At 36.7% G+C, this 23,845-nt stretch overlaps 1 long non-coding RNA gene across 1 annotated transcript; it reads right to left on the bottom strand.

Moving 5' to 3' along the window:
• Positions 1–13,179: 13,179 nt before the first annotated feature.
• Positions 13,180–16,639, bottom strand: LOC134529043 (uncharacterized). The gene is made up of 2 exons (XR_010074448.1): positions 16,157–16,639; positions 13,180–13,442 (listed from the first exon to the last, which is right to left on the bottom strand). It is a non-coding gene; the product is annotated as an uncharacterized LOC134529043 (long non-coding RNA).
• Between the last annotated feature and the right edge of the window lie 7,206 nt (positions 16,640–23,845).

The raw sequence follows: 23,845 nt of genomic DNA, 5'->3' as shown, positions 1-23,845 counted from the left end.
CCGTAAGAAATCTGAGAAGCACTAACAGGAAGGACGAACTTCCTTCTCCTTGGAGACTAGCGAAGCCATCCTTCTTATGCGATCGATAGTGAGCATCCCGCATTCCGCATAAAAGAAAGAAATAATATTTACCTGCGAGCAACATGTGACGTCATCTGTTGTTGAAAAGCGTAACTACTTGCAACAAGTACTTTTGCATGAGATAAATTAACTCTCACCACTGAATGTTGCTATTTTAGTCAGTTAGAGACATGAAGTTTCGTTGCCACGCGGCCAATTAGTCAAGCAGTCTCGTAACCATGCGTTCTGGAAACTTCGTAGTCCTATAGCCTCGCGATCACGTAACCTTGAAGACTTGCAATCGCATAGTCTCGTAACCTCATGGCTCGTAGTCTCGTAGTCATGATGCATTGGAGCCTCGTAGACTTGAATCTTCGTAAGCCAGTAGCCTTGTAATCTTATAACATAATGCTGATGGTGCAGTTGGAGAAAAAGAGAAAATTCCGTTGAAGACAGATGCGGCAATTGGAGCCTTGTAGACTAGTAGCTTCGTAGTCAAGAACACATGCAAACTTGTAGTCCTGTATCCACGCAGTCACGTAAACTTGTGTTCTAGAAGCTTCGTAGCTCTGTAGCCTTGCAGTCTCGTAAACTTGAAGATTCGTAGTAGCGTAGTCTCGTAACCTCATGGTTCGTAGTCTTGTAGTCATGATGTCTTGGGACCTCGTAGAATTGTAGCTATATAGCCAAGTAGCCTCGTAGACTTGTAGCTACGTAAACAAGTAGTCATGCAATCTAATAACGTAATGCTGCCGGAGTAGTTGGAGCCGAGTAGACTTGTATTCTTGTAGCTTCAAAGACATGTAGTTTCGTAGCCTCGCGTTCTTTTAGCCATGCAGTCTCGTAGCCATGTATAGCTCGTAACCAGCTAGATCCTTTTAGACTCGTAGCCTTGTGGCCTCATAGTCTCTTAGACTCGTATAAATCTAGCCAAATATATTTGGAGTTGATGAAACAAAAGACGGTTGGAGCCAATGACTGATGGAGTCACTAGACTGATGGAATCAATAGACTGATGGAACCAATGAATATTGTAGCCAATGAATATTGGAACCAAATGAAATTTGGAGCCAATGAAAAATGTGCTGCCTATTCGATGATAGTACTTCTATTTTAATGTTGTTTTGACTCTAGTATTATAGTAAATTGTTCTTGATTTAACTAGCGTATTATTCCATCCAGTGCATGTATATAAGCGAGTCCTAGACAGCAGGACGCTCAGTTTGTTACTGACGTCGATGGTGTAAGGATCATCTAGTTTGTTTAATCTGGTGCATAAATCGCGTAATTACCTATTCTTGCAAACTCGATGGCATCTTTACCGACTTTAACGTCTAACTCGATGAAGGATGTACCATCGTCTACGGGAACCTTGACAGCTACGACGGAGAAGGAGCAGATCCCGTCGGCAACGTCGACGTCAAAATTGGAGATTTCAAAAGATGTCATACCACCATCAGCCGAAGTTTCATCATCAGCAATGGATACTTCAACTAATGAAGAGCGTACATTGCATCAGTGCAAATACTGTGACGCATCATTTACTATCACCTCAAATGCTCGCAGACATGAAAGAAGCAGTTGTTCTAATAATGTTAAAAGAATACAATTTCAGTGCAATAAGTGCAATAAACTAATTTCACGTCTTGATAGCTTACATCTTCATTATAAAAAATGCTCCGAGAAAGTTAAGTGCAAGTATAATGAACATGGTTATTGTTTTGACTCATGTGTTGTACCAGCTAATGAGAATATATAAGTGAGACCCTGGTGATATGAACTTCAGTCCGTCTCTGGCTGCGGTGATGAACGGATCGGATAGTCAGACTTGACTAACGTGATAGACCAGTATCTAGCTATTCTTGAGAACTCGATGGCATCATTACCAGTATCAACACCGACCTGGATCGAAGGTCTACCATCATATGTGCAGAGCACGATGACAACGTGGTCTACAGCTACACCTGCTCTCAGCACAGCAGGAGATTTCGACGCGTGTAACATCTTCCGCAGAGCAGACCTCAAAGGCTTCAGAAGTTAACATGTCAGCAGTGTTACAATGGTTGTCAACATTTCCGGTGTCATTGATGAAGGAAGGAACGACCAACGGTGTTCCGTCGCCCAACTGTACGTACTGTGAGAAGATCAAAAACTGTAAATTACGGGATTATGTAATACACAACTGTAGTAATAACTCTGAACGCATTAAATATCAGTGCAACAGGTGTTTAAGCAAGTTTATACACTATGGAAGATTAAAACGACACCTCAGGAATTGTGATAGACTAGCTGTACATTCCTCAGAATCAAGCCGTATATTTTGTAATAAAACATTAGCAAATATTCAAAGTGCTAAACGACATGAAATATATCACTGTCCTTTTAATGAAATCGATAATTAGTCTTTGTGTGAAAATTGTGGTGTACCATTATGTCGACCTGATAAACTTAATAGACATTTACGAACATGTAAAGGACTTAGTCCGTACAATAAGAAGACTGTTTGAATCGAGAAATCCACAAGACTTTAGTACTTTGTGTTTTTTTTGTACTTGTAGTAGTGTATAATTTATGTAATAAAATTTTATAAAAGTACTTGTGTTTTTTATTTTCTCAAACCTGTCACTTTTGTGGTATTTTTTAAAACTAAAGTTGTTTTGTATCGTCCAGGGATCGAACCAAGGACAGGAATCAATAATTTCCTTAATGAGTTAATTTTTTGATGAATTTTGGAATTTTTCCCGAATCTCTAGCATTAAAATTACGGATTTTCAAGATGGCGGCCGAAACATTAAATATTTTTATTATTTAATTCGGTTGATTAATTTCTTTTATAGATTTTTAAATTTTTCCCGATTTTCTAACATAAAAAATGCTGATTTTAAAGATTGCTGGCTTAACGGAAATTGCAACGGAAACCTCATCATCCAAGATGGCGGTTTTGTCTCGAACAGGTAGTGCTATTATTTCTTAAAATTTAAAAAAAATTTCAAGTCCGAATATGCACGTTATTTTTTTATATACCTTATTAAATTCTTAGTCTGGTAAATGTCTCGATAGCCGAGCGGTTAAAGGCATATGTTTTCCAACCTAGAGATCAGATCTGCGCTGGTTCGAATTACAATGCTTCCAATGTATTTTGCATAAAAAAATAAATTTAATATGTCGATAAGGATCATAATAGCTATGGTAGGTAATGGAACATTGACCTTATGTGATGAGACAGAGCAACGCTGGCGCTATCTAGGAACAAAAAACAGAAACAAAGTCGATGGTATCCAAGATGGTGGCCTCCAGTGGAACAGAAAAAAAATCAAGAGCGATGCTGTCGCTATCTAGGAACAAACAACAGAAACAAAGTGGTCGGTATCCAAGATGGCAGCCTCCAGTGGAACAAAAAAAATCAAGAGCGACGCTGGCGCTGTCTAGGAACAAACAACAGAAACAAAGTCGACGGTATCCAAGATGTCGGCCTCCAGCGGAACAGAAAAAATTAATATGGCGACAGAGACGAAAATTTCATCATAATGAGTTGGGAGCTCGATTTAAAGATGGCGGATCAAAGATGGCCACCGTGATCTACTTGTCCCATTACGATGTGTCCCGTTACGCTGTGTCACATTACGCTCATTCAAGATGGTCACCGTGATGTCACATTCCAAGATGGTGAATCCAAAATGGCTGCCGGGGTCAAGGTAAATGTCATGGTCATCCAAGATGGCCGCCGTGACATCACAATCAGATATGTGCCTCGGCTCCCGGCTCCACAGCCTGAAGCCTGTGCCAGTAGCCCCATTTACACACTACTTGCCTACTGCAGTACATAAAGCTGTATATTAGGATTAGAGATGATTTATAATTCTTAAATTCAAATTTCTCCAAAAGATTCTGTATGTACCTAGTTTGGCTGATTTTCATAATTTTATTTCTTCTGTCATGATGAATTTCATGGCCTATAAAGTATTTTAACTCACCCTTGTCTTTAACTGCAAATTCATTCATAATTTTTTCTTGACATCATCGCTCAAACCTTTACTGGCACTTGTTACAATTGTCATCCACATACACAAGCAAATACATTACTCCATTATCATTTGGCATTGAATACAAACAATAATCATTCTCAGATCTAACAAATTTTAAATCTACCATTAGTTGGTTGAACATTGCGTTCCAGCACTTGGGAGCTTGTTTCAAACCATATAATGATTTTTTTTTAGCTTAAGTACACATTCAGGGTCAGACACTAACATACCTTCAGGCGGATAAATGTATACATCATCTTCCAAAACACCATTTAGAGAAGCCGTTTTAACATCCATTTGCTCAAAATAAAATGACCTTTAATTCTCCACAGCCAACAATGTTCTAATAGTTGTCAATTTTACTATAGGTGAATAGATTTCACTGGTATCCGACATTTTATTCTGTGCAAATCCCCTCACAACTAATCTCGCCTTGTATCTGTCAACCTCACTTGACTCGTATGGTTTAAGAGAAAAAACCCATTTCGTGTCTAGAACTTGAACATGAGAGGGTGGTTTCACCTCTTCCAAAGTCTCATTTTCTTTAATGGACATGATATCCCTCTCAACAGCTCCCTCCCATCTTCATTTGTCATCCCTCCCTTCCAATTCTCCATAGCTCAAGGGAACATCTTCTACAAAGTTTATCGCATTGAAAGCCATGTACATTTCGTAATCTTTAAACCTTGATGGTAACTTTACATTTAGTTGTTTCATCTGTTTCTCTCATCATTTTGATTATTTAAGTCTGGCCCATCAGCTAATCTATATTCTGCCTTCTCTACCCCAGGCTTGTCTTCGCTTTCTTCTTATCCTACTTCCCGTCCGTCTTTGAAAAGAAAAGTTTGTTCATCAAACTTACCATCACGTGATACTATCGTTTTACCCTTTTCACCATTCCACAATCCCTAGCCATTTTGTGCATACCCTACCATTACAAGTTTCTCAGCTTTAGAGTCTAGTTTTGAACGTGTATCTTTAGGAATATGACTGTAAGCTACACATCCGAAAACTCTTAAGTTACTTAGATCCGGTTTTTCTCAATGCCACATCTCTGCTGCAGTAGCTCCCAACACGCTCTCAGTAGGTCCCCTGTTCAGTAAGTATGCTGATGTTTTTATTGCCTCCCCCCATAAATTTTTCGGTAATCCTGAGTCGTGAAGCATAGCACGAGTACGATCCACTAGGCTTCTGTTCATTCTTTCCACTTTCCCATTAGCTCTGGGGTATAGGGAACACTATAATCTAATACCACTCCATTTTCCCTGCAAAACTCCTTTAATCGCAGTGAACTATATTCCCTTCCATTATCACATCTTAGTTTTGATACTGACTGACCAAACAAGGATTGTGTGAATCTGAAATAGTCCATGAAACAATTTTCAACTTCACTCTTGTTCTTTACTAAATACACTAGTAGTATAGGAATGACGGTCCTGAAACAGGGTCCAGGGTGAGGATTGAGGAGTGGGATTGTCGGTCCGCCATATTGGATTGTGACGTCACGGCGGCCATCTTGGATGAGTGTAACGGGACACAGCGTAACGGGACAAGTTTGACCTTGACCTTTGACCCTCAAAATTCGCCAAAATTGGGCAAAAATTGCCCAAAATTCCTCAAAATTCGTCAAAATTTACATTTCTGTGAAAAAAAATTCCGCCAAAAAATCTCAAAAAATTCCACAAATTAAAAATTTCTCTTTTCGAGGGAAAAATTCCCGTTTCGAGGGAAAATTTCTCGTTTTTAGTCCTTAAAAATCCCGGCGGCTAGAAATGTCCATATGTAGGCTTAAGCATCCATGTCGACAGCCTCCGATAAGCCTCACGTCATCATGGAATATGTCATCTTGGATAATGACGTCACCGTTGCAATTTCCGTTACGGTCGCCATCTTTAACTTTTTTATTTATTATCCGATTTTAATGAATTTTTTTTTAAAATTAATAAAAAAATTAACTTAATAAAATTAAATGAAAAATATTTAAAAAACATACATTTACGACACGGAGTGACGTCACCGTTGCAATTTCCGTTACGGTCGCCATCTTTAACTTTTTTATTTATTATCCGATTTTAATGAAATTTTTTTTAAAATTAATAAAAAAATTAACTTAATAAAATTAAATGAAAAATATTTAAAAAACATACATTTACGACACGGAGCTCGGAGTCCTCGGTTCGAACCCGACGAGTGCAAAAAAATAAAAATGACGACCGATCCTTCCCCTGTGGTGGGTGCTGGCATACTGACTCCCACCACTTATTTCAAAGCATATATATATATATATATATATTGTCACCTAGTATGACGTCATGTCCGCCATCTTGTCTTCGATGCTGGAAGCCATCATCATTGTATCGTCGGCTAGAGTGCGCTGATGACATGTTAGTTTAGTTCTTATCCGCTAGAGTGCAATAATCAATTATTGCTGTGACACTCGCCATCTTGACATTCGGCCGCCATCTTGAAAATCCGTAATTATTTAGCAAGAAATTCGGGAAAAGTTCCAAAATTCATTAAATAAATCACTCATTAACTTACATATTGATTCGATGGATTCCCGTATTTGGTTCGATAACCGATCGATGCAATAATGTTTGATTTTATGTAAAAAATAATAATTTCAATATACCATGTTCAACATTCGTAAAGAGTCTCTAAATCCTCTACGACCATCATCCTATCAGACATCAAGACCAACATATTGGTAATTCGTAATTGTAATGCTAGAGATTCGGGAAAAAATTCAAAATTCATTAAATAAATTGACAATAAATATACTGATTGATTAGATCGACTAAGATCCTTGGTTCGATCCCTGGCCGATACAAAACAACATTAATATTTTAAAAAAGTACCACTAAAGTGTAAGGTTTGAGAAAATAAAAAACACCGCAAGTTCTTTTACAAACATAATATTTATTACATAATTTCTATTTTACTACAGGATCACCTGCGAAGGTTAGCAATCTTACAAACATTTAGGTCCGCATTGGCGTGAAATGACTAATTCTTAGCTCCAATCGGTTTATACAAGACAGAGTCCAACCAGATCCTTTACAGACATAGTCCTCCTCTTCTTGACAGAGTTTCTGGATACCTTGTTTAACAGTTTGCTTGACATCGTCAGAACTGTAAATTACTGCAGCCGATGTCTTGAATGCAACTTCTTCACTTTGTCATCGAATGGATAAGGCTTTCCATATATACAGTCCAACCACAAGTTATATTTCAAAGGTCCGTTTGTTGCTACGTCATCAGTAAGCTGATTGATTATGTCCTGTCTGATATCATCAAGAAAATTACAAATGTCCTTCCACTCACTTAACGTACTTGGATAATAGTAGTCTTTCAATGTTCCACGAAATGCAGACTGCGCCAAGTAGAAGCCATTATCGTTCACTTGTAATGCTCCGATCACAGTCTTAGGTTTATTTTCATGTTCAGATGCCACAGTAATCGGTTGCTGCACATCGGTTTTTTTACTTGTACGCTCACGAGTCACCAATCTAAACTCAGGAGTCGTAATTGCTGCAGGTAGTTCTGCAGTAGGCGCACGGACTTCGCCTTTACAGTTTATCACATGTCGGCGCAAATTATCAATTCGGGTAAACCATTTATGACACTCGTCACAGCGAAACTTCATGCGAGAAGGATTCTTCGTACATTTACTCCTCTCATGTCTCCGTACATCATGTGCAAATGCAAACGTCATGTCGCAGTAGCCACAAGGATGCCTAGTTGAAGACAAACCCGAACCAGATGTCGCTGTTACTGCAACTGTACCATTTCCAGGCATACTCTTATGCACATCAATGCATCGTTGTTGTATAGAAACCTTTACTTTCTGCCGCACTGCAGGACCTTTACATGTCTCCAAGTGATGCTGCAAATTAACATTTCTTGTAAATTGCTTGCGACACTTAATACAACCAAACATTTTACGATAAGGGTTCTTGGCACATTCTCTCTTATCGTGTCGACGAGCATTACTGACGTTTGAGAAAATCTTGTCACAGTAACGACATCGATGTTCGTTAGTTGTTGACGATTCGCCATCCATTGAAGTCTCCATCGAGGGCGAAACAGCGTTCGTCGAGGGTTCCTGTACAGCCAGCACTACCGGCATTAAAGTCTCTTCTTTTGGTGGTATCATGTCTGTTGAAATCTCCTCCAGTGTTGTCGTCGTCGTTGCCAACGGGATCTGCAACTTCTCCGTCGTAGCTGTCGTCAAGGTTCCCGTAGTCGACGGTACAACCTCCGAGTTCAACGTTAAAGTCGGTAAAGATGCCATCGAGTTCGCAAGAACAGGTAATTACGCGATTTATGCACCAGAAGAAACAAACTAGGTGATCCTTACACCGCCGACGTCAGTAACAAACTGAGCGTCCTGCTGTCTAGGACTCGCTTATATACATGCACCGTATGGAATAATACACTAGTCAAATCAAGAACCATGTACAATAATACTAGAGTCAAATCTACAAATTAAAAAAGAGAATCATTTGATCGAAAAAAAAATTCGATCTCTCCAATATACACCAGGCTCCAAGAGCTACAATTCACGTCATCAGATCCATCTACATTTTGCTCCTATGCTTCAATTGACCATTAGCTGCAAGTGCTCCAACAGCTCCATCAGCTCCAACACGTAATGTACGCAATGTACGCGCAATACATGCAATTTACACGCAATAAATGTAATGATTACACAGTACACACAGGAAACGGAACGTACACACAGTACACACAGGAAACGGAACGCACACACAGTACACACAGGAAACTAAACGGACACACAGTACACACAGGAAACTAAACGGACACACAGTACACACACAGGAAACGGAACGTACACACAGTACACACAGGAAACTGAACGTACACACAGGAAACTGAACGTACACACAGTACACACAGGAAACGGAACGTACACACAGTACACACACAGGAAACGAAACGTACACACACAGTACACACATGAAACGTAATGATCACACATACAGTAGCGGAAACACACACAGGCTTAGTTGGAAATCAGAATACAAGAAATAAAAACATTAAATTTTTACTTTCAATATTTTATTACTTCTCAACATTACACAAATACAAATAAAAGAAGCCATTATTGTATGTAGCCAGCTTTCCTCAGTTCTTTGAGTATGAAGGATATTTCTTTGATGCACGGATAGTTTCCTGCACAAAGCGAGCCATGTAGAAATCTTAGCCGGTCAACCAATATGTTTGGATCTTTCCATGATGTGTAATCAATCTCTTCTACCACCATCTTACTTGCTTGTTTATTATAAATACTTTTAATATCACAATCGTCCCAGTGATCATAATAAGCATTATCAGATTTATTTATTATAACACGACGTTTCCATCGTTTCGGTCTAAGGACATCGCCACATTCTTCGATCTTGTCAGCTCTAGGTGCTTCATCGCAGTCTATGCCTTTGTCAACAGCCTCAGAGTCACTGTAACAATCACTGTAGAAGACATCCTCTTCACCCAGATTACCGTATGAATTCGCTATCGATGATGTCGAAGTGTCTTCATCGTCTTCATGCTTCCTTTTTAGGTGTCCATCATTTTTACAAAGAATGGAGGATCTACTGAATATATAGGCTTGAATGCATTCTCACTTTTCACGGTGTTGATACTTCCATTAGTTTCAGTCTTCCCGAAGCCATTAGCATCCTTCAATTTATGTTCTTCCTCACGATCGGGTGAGCTAATACCATCACGCTCAGGACAAGGAAAATTATTGTCATAATGCAGATCACTCTTCTTTAGTCTAGTGGATCCATCAGTGTCCTCTATGCCGTAACTAGTCTTGACTTTACATGTTCTACCATGTCTTTTTAAGCTGTCAATTCGTGTTAACAACCTGCTACAACGATTACAGCTTAACATGTTGCGTAGTGGGTTTCTAGCACAATCATTCTTCTCATGACGTCTAGCATTCCTTCTCATGACAAAATCTTTGCCACAGTATCTACAGCGGCTTCCTTCCGATTCAGCTATAGATAAAAAACCACGATCCATGGTAGCTTCTGTGACTAATGTTAGATACAAACTGTCAGTTTTCTCCAATTGGAACCATTTCTTAAATAGAGTTTTTGAAATATTTCATCAGTGAGAGTTAAGTTATCTAATGCAAAGCAAATTGATGCAAGTAGTTCCGGCTGTCGTTAACAGATGGCGCCACGTGTTGCTTGCAGGTAAATAATATATATTTCATTAATGTGGGATGTGGAACGCTCACTATCGATCGCAAAGGGAGATTAGCTTCGATAGTATCCAAGGAGAAAAAAAGTTCGTCCTTCCTGCTAGTGCTTCTCAGATTTCTCACGGTCCGCCATCTTGGACTGCGAAGTCACGGCGGCCATCTTGGATGGGTGTGACCTTGACCTTTGACCGAAACCGCAGGAATGATCACAAGCACACGGATTAACCATCAAAATATTGGCAAGAATAATCAGGAGCACACAAAGAAAACTTGTGGCGGTTTTCTCCGTGTGCTCCTGATTATTCTTGCCAATATTTTGATGGTTAATCCGTGTGCTTGTGATCATTCCTGCGGTTTCGGTCAAAGGTCAAGGTCACACCCATCCAAGATGGCCGCCGTGACGTCGTAGTCCAAGATGGCGGACCGTGAGAAATCTGAGAAGGACAGCCTAAGTTTCACCCCCATAGATCGACATGCCCGAACAGTTCCGAAGTACGTCGCTCGATCGGGTAACTTCGGTAGTAGAAAAGCGCGGGCTATAGCTACAGCTTTAAAACGTGAACGATATCGTTTTTTGATCTAGCAAGATATAAATTGCAAAATTGTACCAAAAGTGATAAAGATAACACTATTCCGGGATATGTAGACAGTGAAATCAGTTATAACAATTTCTTTGATGCCTTAAAAAGTGCAGGTTACTCGTTCTCAGTTAGAAGTAGTGCAGCACAGGAGCAATTCAAAATATTAGATTTAATTTTCTATAGAAGACGAAGCAAGCAACATTAAAATGTTTATCTTGCTTGCTTCAAATCCTCAACCCTTATATCTGTCAATGAAGGAAATTAATTGAGCTTTCAGCTTGGTGACCTCTAGATCATTACAAAAAAATGAAGGGCTATAAAATGCTAATGATATGACAGAATGTATGGGTGAAGTAACGTAAGAACTCTGAGAAAACCAACTAACCACTGCAATGTTTGCTATGTCCCCCACTATCAAAAGATCCATTAATGACCCTGCTGAGAATCAAACTCAGATCACTTTGGTGACAGAAAAGTGAGCACTTAAACACAGAGACCTAATGTTTGCCTCTAATGACCACATTTATAAGACCACAAACCAAATGCTTATTACCTTTTCCACCATTAATTTAATTACCTTACCTTTACAGATCGTGAGCAGCAGGTAATGACCAGTATATTGAATGAAGTCTTTGAGATTAAGGGCTTCTTATGTGTAGGAATGTTTGCAATTTTTGAAACAGCCCTTTTCAGAATTTTATTATTCTACTACTGTTAAAAGTCTCTTCTCTAGAAATTTGCTTTGTTCTCTGTTACTAATTATTATTAATGTAGGGCATCCTCCATCCATTGCATACCTTTAGTGAACATATTAACATATTATATTTTATTATATTTTTATTCTCCTCACTGGTTCTGTATGTTCAACTACAGCTGATACAGTTGTCTTTATATTTTTAATTATTTATTTGTTTATTTATTTCCATAGTTTTCCAGGGCAAACAATGCAAAACTTCAATAGCATTTATCCAAAAATTGGAAGTAAATCATATTTTGAAGGTTTGCTATGTAACAAATCATTAGGTATTTAAAAATTTATTGTAATGTTTAAATTCAAGAAAAGTTTTCTGATGAAAAAGTTTTCTGAGAAAAATAAACATTTATGGAAGCTTACTGTAACACCAAAAATGAAGTATTATGTTACTGATATCATTTGTGTTTGATATAATTAATTATTAGTGTTAAAAGTGCATTTGCAGTGCTAATTTCTGATCCCGTTCACATACAAGCATAAGTGTGATAACTAAAATGAAGTATGACGATTTAAGAGTTAAATGTTATGTTTACTCTCTTTCCCTAACTGTTTGATGAATATTTTAAGTGCAAATGTGCAGTTTGTAGTTCTTATGTTAGATCTAATTCATATTATACAGGCTAATGTGCATTGTTTTATGAAGAATAGTGTTGTAACAAACTGTCATATTAAATTGTTTTGTTCCAAAATAGAGCAATGCTCTTTGGAACATTGCAGAAAATAAAATTTTAATAATTACAAAGTCTAGCACAAATATTAATGTAAATCAGGCCTATGTGATTACAATCTTATGGCATTAAAGGTCTAGTAAGCCTACCTACATTTGTATTTTAAATAATCCAAGTTCATAAACATTTAAAGAAATTGCTGCAAATATTTCAGTTCAATGAACTGATTCAAATAATAAATTACAGGTTGAAAGATAATCTAGTAATGAAGCCAATAGTATTATTAATTAAAATCTTGTGTGTAATCTCAGAAGTCAGAGAAGTTGAACCTTCATGCAAAACCCAGAGCTGGTAGGCAATAATTTTTTTAATTTATAAATCATTTTCGGGATTTTTTTTTTTATCAAAGATTGATTAATTTACATTGATTGGTACCAAACATATACAAGAACTTCAGAATACAGATTTTCCTTCATATCGAAATATTGTTCTTTAAAAAAATTATTTTCTTTTATTGATAATACACTTATTGGAATTGGCTCTAGAATATAATAGTGAATAATCTTTACTTGTCTATGATTTTTTTTTATGTAAGTGTATATAGTAGTGTTTTTTTTAATGGTTGTTGGCTAGTGTTATGTATGTACGTGCACTATATGCAAATGGTAGTTCTGATAGTATATGTTCATAATAACTAATATACTGATATCAGACTAGCTCAAAATTGGTCTATATTGTACATATATGAATACTTTATAAGATATGTATTGAAATATTATTTGAGTTAAGGAAAATTGTTACTGTAGAATGTAGATGATTGATTGATCATTGAAAAAAAAATTCCTTCTGACAACCATTAATAATTTTTACTGCTTTTTATTAATCTTCATAAAAATTCACAAGTCACCATGGTTACCATCTTCCAGCCACAAAACAAATATTATCAGTAATTTTAAAATACATCAATAAATATTATCAGTGATTTTAAAATACATCAATAAATATTATCAGTGATTTTAAAATACATCAAATAAACTCTCTCGCTGCATTCATGAAATCATTGCTTATTTACATTGGCCAGCCACAGAGTAGATAAAAAAAAAGCTGTTCTCCACAAGCCTGAAACAAAAAAGAAATCAAAGTTAAATGATTTATATTGTACTAAAGAGAAATGAAACTGATAAATAAATGTATCAAAGAAAAAAGTTATGCATACCAGAATGATAAATTAATTTCAAAACCATTTTAGTTAGAAATTTGATACATTCAATATTTTGGTAAATTCTCATTTATGTACTACAATTAACATTTTTCTTTGTCCTTTCAAACAGTAATTTTTTTCCAAATACTTTTTGACAAAAACTCATTTATGTGAAAAAAAATTATATGAAAAACATAATTCTATTGCTCTTGTGCCCATTATTGCAGAAAAACTAGGTATTTAACAATCCAAGTAACTACACAATTTTAGAAGTATGTTTCTCAGGGCCTCAAGTGATGTAATTGCTTGTTATTAGCTTAAGCAAATCTAGGCTTTGACTCAAGCAAAATGTTTACAAAAAGAATTAATTTCACGTAATGCATGTTACATGAGCAGTTCATTTTTTTTTTTTTTTTTTTTTTTTAAGTATCAAACCAAAGTCTTTGGGGAGAGTATTAGTAGGTACCAAAATTTGTAAGATTCTATATATATCCTATATGCTCATATTTTAGTTGTATCAACAAAATGCCTACACGAGAAAAGATGTCAGCATGTTATTTTGCAGCAGTCGATGGCATTACTTCATAGTACAGTTGTGAAATCACTACAAAATGTGTTGGATGTATATTGCAATGATTTACAATTATTATCGGTAATCGCATAACTGCAGAGTTCAGAGGGTGTTAGAAAATTAAAATATACCACACATTGTTTTTTTTTTTGTTTCTAATAATATTAGTTTATATTCCTACAAAGATGGATTCAGAAATTTCCTAGAGTAACAACTTTTCCACACAAACCAAATTTGATAAATAGTAATTCTTAGTACTATGTACTTCGCCAAATAAATTATTTTTAAAGTCTAGGTAAACTTACCTAAAGAATAATAGCTTACACCATTTTACAGTAGTTATAAAGAAGTTACCTTTCCCTAACCATTTTCATGATTTAACAGCACTTATGTAACTAACCTAACCAAGTATTGCAACTGTGAACTACAGTATAACCCTGTAATTGTTTTCAAGTGAGCATGCGGAAAAAAACATAAGCAGTCGATGAAAATTTAGCCATTCCAGTGTTTTTACATTTTACCAATGCACTCATTAAGAAAATATAATGTTAAAAACCATTGATCAGTACCCTTGATGCTTGAATTTGCTTAACCAATCTAACAATTATACAACTTTGTTGTGCATCAATAAAGTAAATCAATCATCAATACAGTAAACGTCTTCGATTATACTGCGCTAATTCCCAAAGATATTTTTAAAAAATTGAAATAAATTGTTTAACAGTAGTTTAATGTTAAAGCAGGTAAGTATAAACAATACAAAATTTGTAAAATCATGTGAATGGTTGGTTAGCTAAATTTAAAAAAAGGTAATTTTCTTTTGTTGCTGCTTATCCATAAAAAAAATTATAAAATTTTGAAAATACCTTTTCAGACACTAAAAACCTTCCTCTATTAAAACTGTAAACAGCTTTTCTTAATTTATACTGGTTTTCAAGAAATCACATTTTGCACACTAGATAGCTTATGCAGTGAAGCAGCTGTAGCCATTTTTCCCTCTAATTGCATTGCAGATCCTGTGGTTTTCCATATATATAAGAATTTATATATTTTTTATTTGAATATTATAACCTGATGAAACGTAAATAATAGTTTTAAAAAAGTTACGAGTCTCTAATGTATATCCAAACCAAAACGCCAACCCTTGACAGGGATTTTTTATAGCAGTATGGAGGCGCAAAGTGCAGATTAGTTACCTGCAATAGCATGTAACCTGACGTTATAAAAGGAATCATTTATTACAAAATGAAAATTTATTTTATATGTCAGGTTATGTGTTGTCTCACGTAAAAAATCAGAATTTTGCACCTATCAACTGCTAAAAAATATCGCTCTCAAGGACTGATGCTTTGGGTTTGGAATGCACAATAAGGAGTCACATAACTTTTTTAAAGTGTTAATTTACGTTACTGCATTGCAATATCCAAATAAAAAATATACAATTTGTGTATGAAAAACAACAGGATCTGCAACTCAATTAAAGAACAACATGGTTACAGGCCCTTTACTGCACAGGTAATGTAATGTAACCTATAAACAGTGATTTCTCAAAAACCAGTCTGAATTTAGAAAAACTTTTTTCAGAGTAAATACAGGTACATATTTAAAGTTAAAAAAAAAAGTGTCCAAAGTTTATTTTGCATACAAAAAGCAGCAACGTGAGATAATAACCTAAAAAAACACTGTAAAATGTATATTGGTTGGTTAGATAATGTTAGTAACATCCAACCGTTCAATTGATTTTACAGAATTTTTAATTGGCGCTATCCTAAGCTAACCAAATGTAAATTCCACTGTACTTAGAATCAGTGTACGTATAATGTTACTAACCTAACAAATTTCACTGTATTTTTAATCCAGCTAACCCAAGGGCAGTATCTCAATATTACAGATTTGTAATAAATAATCCTAACATATCCGCATGTTAAACATGATAAACTACTTGCAGTATCAAACAACCCTCATAGAGAATAATAATTTTAAACATGTCAGGAAGTAAAAAACACTTTAGGAATTTATAATTTTTCCTGCAATACCCCAAATTATATTAAGTGCATTCACCTGAATGTAATTCAGCTCTGGTAACAATTATTTAAAATATTTTTACTTAAATGCGGTTAACTGCTACACACCACCAGAAAACATTTCTTATGATTTTAAACGTTGTGCGCTCATGAACATAAGATGAAATCTCCACACGCTACCTAAAATTTAAAAAAGATAAGCCTAAAGTGTACAAAAATTTATATAAGAAATGATTACTTGCCAAGAATAACACAAGCAATGTTAACTTGTAAACGGACAAAACATATCTCCTAACAAATCAAACAGAAATAGCTCAATTACTTACCTGAAAATCTCATAATTAGTAACAAGGAAATATTTGTGTACATGTGTTTTACTCTTAAAAAAATATAAAATAACATTAGTCAACAATTTTTTGATCAATAATGCAATGTTTGTTTTGAACGTACAAATAAAAAAAACCCGAACATGTACGAACCAGCCCGAAGGGCATGTCGATCTATGGGGGTGAAACTTAGGCTGTCCATCTGAGAAGCACTAGCAGGAAGGACGAACTTTTTTTCTCCTTGGATACTATCGAAGCCAACCTCCCTTTGCGATCGATAGTGAGCGTTCCGCATCCCACATTAATGAAATATATTTTATTTACCTGCAAGCAACACGTGGCGCCATCTGTTAACGACAGCCGGAACTACTTGCATCAATTTGCTTTGCATTAGATAACTTAACTCTCACTGATGAAATATTTCAAAAACTCTATTTAAGAAATGGTTCCAATTGGAGAAAACTGACAGTTTGTATCTAACATTAGTCACAGAAGCTACCATGGATCGTGGTTTGTTATCTATAGCTGAATCGGAAGGAAGCCGCTGTAGATACTGTGGCAAAGATTTTGTCATGAGAAGGAATGCTAGACGTCATGAGAAGAATGATTGTGCTAGAAACCCACTACGCAACATGTTAAGCTGTAATCGTTGTAGCAGGTTGTTAACACGAATTGACAGCTTAAAAAGACATGGTAGAACATGTAAAGTCAAGACTAGTTACGGCATAGAGGACACTGATGGATCCACTAGACTAAAGAAGAGTGATCTGCATTATGACAATAATTTTCCTTGTCCTGAGCGTGATGGTATTAGCTCACCCGATCGTGAGGAAGAACATAAATTGAAGGATGCTAATGGCTTCGGGAAGACTGAAACTAATGGAAGTATCAACACCGTGAAAAGTGAGAATGCATTCAAGCCTATATCTTCAGTAGATCCTCCATTCTTTGTAAAAATGATGGACTCCTAAAAAGGAAGCATGAAGACGATGAAGACACTTCGACATCATCGATAGCGAATTCATACGGTAATCTGGGTGAAGAGGATGTCTTCTACAGTGATTGTTACAGTGTCTCTGAGGCTGTTGACAAAGGCATAGACTGTGATGAAGCACCTAGAGCTGACAAGATCGAAGAATGTGGCGATGTCCTGAGACCGAAACGATGGAAACGTCGTGTTATAATAAATAAATCTGATAATGCTTATTATGATCACTGGGACGATTGTGATATTAAAAGTATTTATAATAAACAAGCAAGTAAGATGGTGGTAGAAGAGATTGATTACACATCATGGAAAGATCCAAACATATTGGTTGACCGGCTAAGACTTCTACATGGCTCGCTTTGTGCAGGAAACTATCCGTGCATCAAAGAAATATCCTTCATACTCAAAGAACTGAGGAAAGCTGGCTACATACAATAATGGTTTCTTTTACTTGTATTTGTGTAATGTTGAGAAGTAATAAAATATTGAAAGTAAAAATTTAATGTTTTTATTTCTTGTATTCTGATTTCCAACTAAGCCTGTGTGTGTTTCCGCTACTGTATGTGTGATCATTACGTTTCATGTGTGTACTGTGTGTGTACGTTTCGTTTCCTGTGTGTGTACTGTGTGTACGTTCCGTTTCCTGTGTGTACTGTGTGTACGTTCAGTTTCCTGTGTGTACGTTCAGTTTCCTGTGTGTACTGTGTGTACGTTCCGTTTCCTGTGTGTGTACTGTGTGTCCGTTTAGTTTCCTGTGTGTACTGTGTGTCCGTTTAGTTTCCTGTGTGTACTGTGTGTGCGTTCCGTTTCCTGTGTGTACTGTGTGTACGTTCCGTTTCCTGTGTGTACTGTGTAATCATTACATTTATTGCGTGTAAATTGCATGTATTGCGCGTACATTGCGTACATTACGTGTTGGAGCTGATGGAGCTGTTGGAGCACTTGCAGCTAATGGTCAATTGAAGCATAGGAGCAAAATGTAGATGGATCTGATGACGTGAATTGTAGCTCTTGGAGCCTGGTGTATATTGGAGAGATCGAATTTTTTTTTCGATCAAATGATTCTCTTTTTTAATTTGTAGATTTGACTCTAGTATTATTGTACATGGTTCTTGATTTGACTAGTGTATTATTCCATACGGTGCATGTATATAAGCGAGTCCTAGACAGCAGGACGCTCAGTTTGTTACTGACGTCGGCGGTGTAAGGATCACCTAGTTTGTTTCTTCTGGTGCATAAATCGCGTAATTACCTGTTCTTGCGAACTCGATGGCATCTTTACCGACTTTAACGTTGAACTCGGAGGTTGTACCGTCGACTACGGGAACCTTGACGACAGCTACGACGGAGAAGTTGCAGATCCCGTTGGCAACGACGACGACAACACTGGAGGAGATTTCAACAGACATGATACCACCAAAAGAAGAGACTTTAATGCCGGTAGTGCTGGCTGTACAGGAACCCTCGACGAACGCTGTTTCGCCCTCGATGGAGACTTCAATGGATGGCGAATCGTCAACAACTAACGAACATCGATGTCGTTACTGTGACAAGATTTTCTCAAACGTCAGTAATGCTCGTCGACACGATAAGAGAGAATGTGCCAAGAACCCTTATCGTAAAATGTTTGGTTGTATTAAGTGTCGCAAGCAATTTACAAGAAATGTTAATTTGCAGCATCACTTGGAGACATGTAAAGGTCCTGCAGTGCGGCAGAAAGTAAAGGTTTCTATACAACAACGATGCATTGATGTGCATAAGAGTATGCCTGGAAATGGTACAGTTGCAGTAACAGCGACATCTGGTTCGGGTTTGTCTTCAACTAGGCATCCTTGTGGCTACTGCGACATGACGTTTGCATTTGCACATGATGTACGGAGACATGAGAGGAGTAAATGTACGAAGAATCCTTCTCGCATGAAGTTTCGCTGTGACGAGTGTCATAAATGGTTTACCCGAATTGATAATTTGCGCCGACATGTGATAAACTGTAAAGGCGAAGTCCGTGCGCCTACTGCAGAACTACCTGCAGCAATTACGACTCCTGAGTTTAGATTGGTGACTCGTGAGCGTACAAGTAAAAAAACCGATGTGCAGCAACCGATTACTGTGGCATCTGAACATGAAAATAAACCTAAGACTGTGATCGGAGCATTACAAGTGAACGATAATGGCTTCTACTTGGCGCAGTCTGCATTTCGTGGAACATTGAAAGACTACTATTATCCAAGTACGTTAAGTGAGTGGAAGGACATTTGTAATTTTCTTGATGATATCAGACAGGACATAATCAATCAGCTTACTGATGACGTAGCAACAAACGGACCTTTGAAATATAACTTGTGGTTGGACTGTATTTATGGAAAGCCTTATCCATTCGATGACAAAGTGAAGAAGTGTGCATTCAAGACATCGGCTGCAGTAATTTACATTTCTGACGATGTCAAGCAAACTGTTAAACAAGGTATCCAGAAACTCTGTCAAGAAGAGGAGGACTATGTCTGTAAAGGATCTGGTTGGACTCTGTCTTGTATAAACCGATTGGAGCTAAGAATTAGTCATTTCACGCCAATGTGGACCTAAATGTTTGTAAGATTGCTAACCTTCGCAGGTGATCCTGTAGTAAAATAGAAATTATGTAATAAATATTATGTTTGTAAAAGAACTTGCGGTGTTTTTTATTTTCTCAAACCTTACACTTTAGTGGTACTTTTTTAAAATATTAATGTTGTTTTGTATCGGCCAGGGATCGAACCAAGGATCTTAGTCGATCTAATCAATCAGTATATTTATTGTCAATTTATTTAATGAATTTTGAATTTTTTTCCCGAATCTCTAGCATTACAATTACGAATTACCAATATGTTGGTCTTGATGTCTGATAGGATGATGGTCGTAGAGGATTTAGAGACTCTTTACGAATGTTGAACATGGTATATTGAAATTATTATTTTTTACATAAAATCAAACATTATTGCATCGATCGGGTATCGAACCAAATACGGGAATCCATCGAATCAATATGTAAGTTAATGAGTGATTTATTTAATGAATTTTGGAACTTTTCCCGAATTTCTTGCTAAATAATTACGGATTTTCAAGATGGCGGCCGAATGTCAAGATGGCGAGTGTCACAGCAATAATTGATTATTGCACTCTAGCGGATAAGAACTAAACTAACATGTCATCAGCGCACTCTAGCCGACGATGCAATGATGATGGCTTCCAGCATCGAAGACAAGATGGCGGACATGACGTCATACTAGGTGACAATATATATATATATATGCTTTGATATAAGTGGTGGGAGTCAGTATGCCAGCACCCACCACAGGGGAAGGATCGGTCGTCATTTTTATTTTTTTGCACTCGTCGGGTTCGAACCGAGGACTCCGAGCTCCGTGTCGTAAATGTATGTTTTTTAAATATTTTTCATTTAATTTTATTAAGTTAATTTTTTTATTAATTTTAAAAAAAAATTTCATTAAAATCGGATAATAAATAAAAAAGTTAAAGATGGCGACCGTAACGGAAATTGCAACGGTGACGTCACTCCGTGTCGTAAATGTATGTTTTTTAAATATTTTTCATTTAATTTTATTAAGTTAATTTTTTTATTAATTTAAAAAAAAATTCATTAAAATCGGATAATAAATAAAAAAGTTAAAGATGGCGACCGTAACGGAAATTGCAACGGTGACGTCATTATCCAAGATGACATATTCCATGATGACGTGAGGCTTATCGGAGGCTGTCGACATGGATGCTTAAGCCTACATATGGACATTTCTAGCCGCCGGGATTTTTAAGGACTAAAAACGAGAAATTTTCCCTCGAAACGGGAATTTTTCCCTCGAAAAGAGAAATTTTTAATTTGTGGAATTTTTTGAGATTTTTTGGCGGAATTTTTTTTCACAGAAATGTAAATTTTGACGAATTTTGAGGAATTTTGGGCAATTTTTGCCCAATTTTGGCGAATTTTGAGGGTCAAAGGTCAAGGTCAAACTTGTCCCGTTACGCTGTGTCCCGTTACACTCATCCAAGATGGCCGCCGTGACGTCACAATCCAATATGGCGGACCGACAATCCCACTCCTCAATCCTCACCCTGGACCCTGTTTCAGGACCGTCATTCCTATACTACTTACACTATCACAAAATTTGAGAAGTCATCAATAAATAAACAAAATACTGACAACACTCAAAGGTTACTGGTGATATAGGACCACATACGTCCGAGTGGACTATCCCTAAGATTCTATTACTTCTTTTCCGAGTGGAAAATGGTAACCTAGTAATTTTTCTAACTACACATGATTTACAGAAACCAACATTGTTCACGTTAATAACTTCTTTTATACCATGAACTATATTTTTAGAGACCAATTTTTCCAAACCGCTATAGCTAATATGGCCAAATCTCTTATGCCACAATTCTGAAGATTTACTTTCACTTCCAGCCTGGCAGCATTCTATTTGCTGCAAGTTGAAACTAATTTCAAACAAATTATGTCTTTTTCCTGTTGCAATCAAACTGTCTTCCCCATCATACAATTCTACCTTCTGGTCTTGAAAAACTACCCTTATACCCACCTTTTCTAAGCATGTTACAGACAGCAAATTTCTTCTGAGATTAGGTACAAAGAGGACATTCTTAATTGTGCAGTTTGCTATCATGTTTCCTTCCCTTATACCAACTTTAATGTTACCCACTCCAATAGCCTCCATATAGTTTCCACTTTTTGCTATTGCAATCTTAGAAGTGTTTTTCAGCTCTAGGTACTTATAAATATACATTTTGTCATTTACTATATGTTTAGTACACCCCGAGTCCACAACAAATGTTAAAGTTCCTGGCTCAACGCCCCTATCCTCACATTGTTCATTACCCATAAAACGCACACTTTTCTCACTTATATTGCTTGGCCTACCTGTATTATTTACATTTGTACACCTGTTGACATTGTCATCACTACTCTCATTATTCACAAACTGAAATTCATTTTCCTGATGTCTATACTGATGGTCCCGCTTGTAGATGAAGTTTCGTTGCTGAGAACGTCCTGGTCGACCTTGTTCACTGGAGTTCCCACCATAATGAGAAACAGTTGGGTCCAACTGGTTACAGTTCCGGCTAATATGTCCACTCTTTCCACACCCATAGCACACGATTCTGGGTCTCACCCTAGGTCCCGCAACATTAATTTCTGAACAATTTCTATGTAAATGTACAGTTTTTCCACACTTATGACAGATTATTTTAGACACTGATATAAAGGCTGAGCTAGACGAGCAATCTGGTCCTTCAATTTTGTCGGTGCCACAGATCTTGACTTTTAGTTTTTCATCCTCAGCCCGTAGTTTTCCTTTTACAAATTCCATAGTAAGTGTTTCCGCAGGCAAGTTTTCTAATACTGTTACAACAGTCTCAAATGATTCTGGTAGACTTAAGAGCAGTGTACACACTACATCTTCCTCTTTAGCTTCTGCTCCTGTCGATTTAAGTTGGCGAACTATTTCCTCAAATTTGTAAATAAATTTATCGAAATCTTCACCTTCCTTCAATCTCATAAAATGTAGTTGTCTTTTCAAGAATAGCTGTCCTGGAAGTCCCCTTTTTTCAAAGATGGTTTCAAGACTTGTCCACATTTCGTATGCCATTTCCTTGTCCCGGATATTTTCAAGTTGACTGTCAGCAATACATTGAACAAGTAAAGATACTGCGCGGTTTTCTTTCTTTCGATATGCATCTCTTTCCTTCTCGGTTTTAATTTTGTCTTCAGGAATTTTATTTTGAACACATTCTAAAACATCATATTCTACCATCAAAACTTTCATCCTTAACTTCCAATTGAAATAATTAGTCCTATTCAATGGCTCCACATTATGACCATTTTTGTTCGCAGAAGCCATTTTTTTTTCAATCACACGGAGTTCAGTCAAATACCTTGTTTCGTTTTGTAGTCTCTTCCTGCTGGGCCCATATCCTGTTATTTCAAATAACTACCACAGTTTCTCAAACTATATCACCTTAATTTTCTTTCACATTTCCTTTCACAAAATGCATACTACTTCCATCTTATATCCTTCACCCCCGCACACTCTCCACCTCTTTTTTCCTCCAAAAAATACCAAAAAAAAAAACACATCCTTTTTCCTTTTACCAACCTGACAACACAACTCCTTTCCCTCAAAACGTCCCCAGTAACCTGGGTTTTGGCGATTACATTCTACATTTTCATGTCAGGGAAACAGAAATGCTTTATTTACAATAAACCATCCCACTGCGAGCATTCAAATCCAAGTTGCAGAAGTGAGGGCAGCTAAGCCCATTCACCAAACCAAGGACAGACACAGAAGACATGATAAAGTTAACTTACCCCCTTGTGATAACCATGTTAGAAAATCAGTAA

The sequence above is a fragment of the Bacillus rossius genome, chromosome 2, assembly GCF_032445375.1.
Source record: "Bacillus rossius redtenbacheri isolate Brsri chromosome 2, Brsri_v3, whole genome shotgun sequence".
In the NCBI taxonomy this organism is placed as follows: domain Eukaryota; kingdom Metazoa; phylum Arthropoda; class Insecta; order Phasmatodea; family Bacillidae; genus Bacillus; species Bacillus rossius.
The sequence above is the reverse complement of the archived record's forward strand: the minus strand, read 5'-3'. Positions and strand labels throughout refer to the sequence as shown.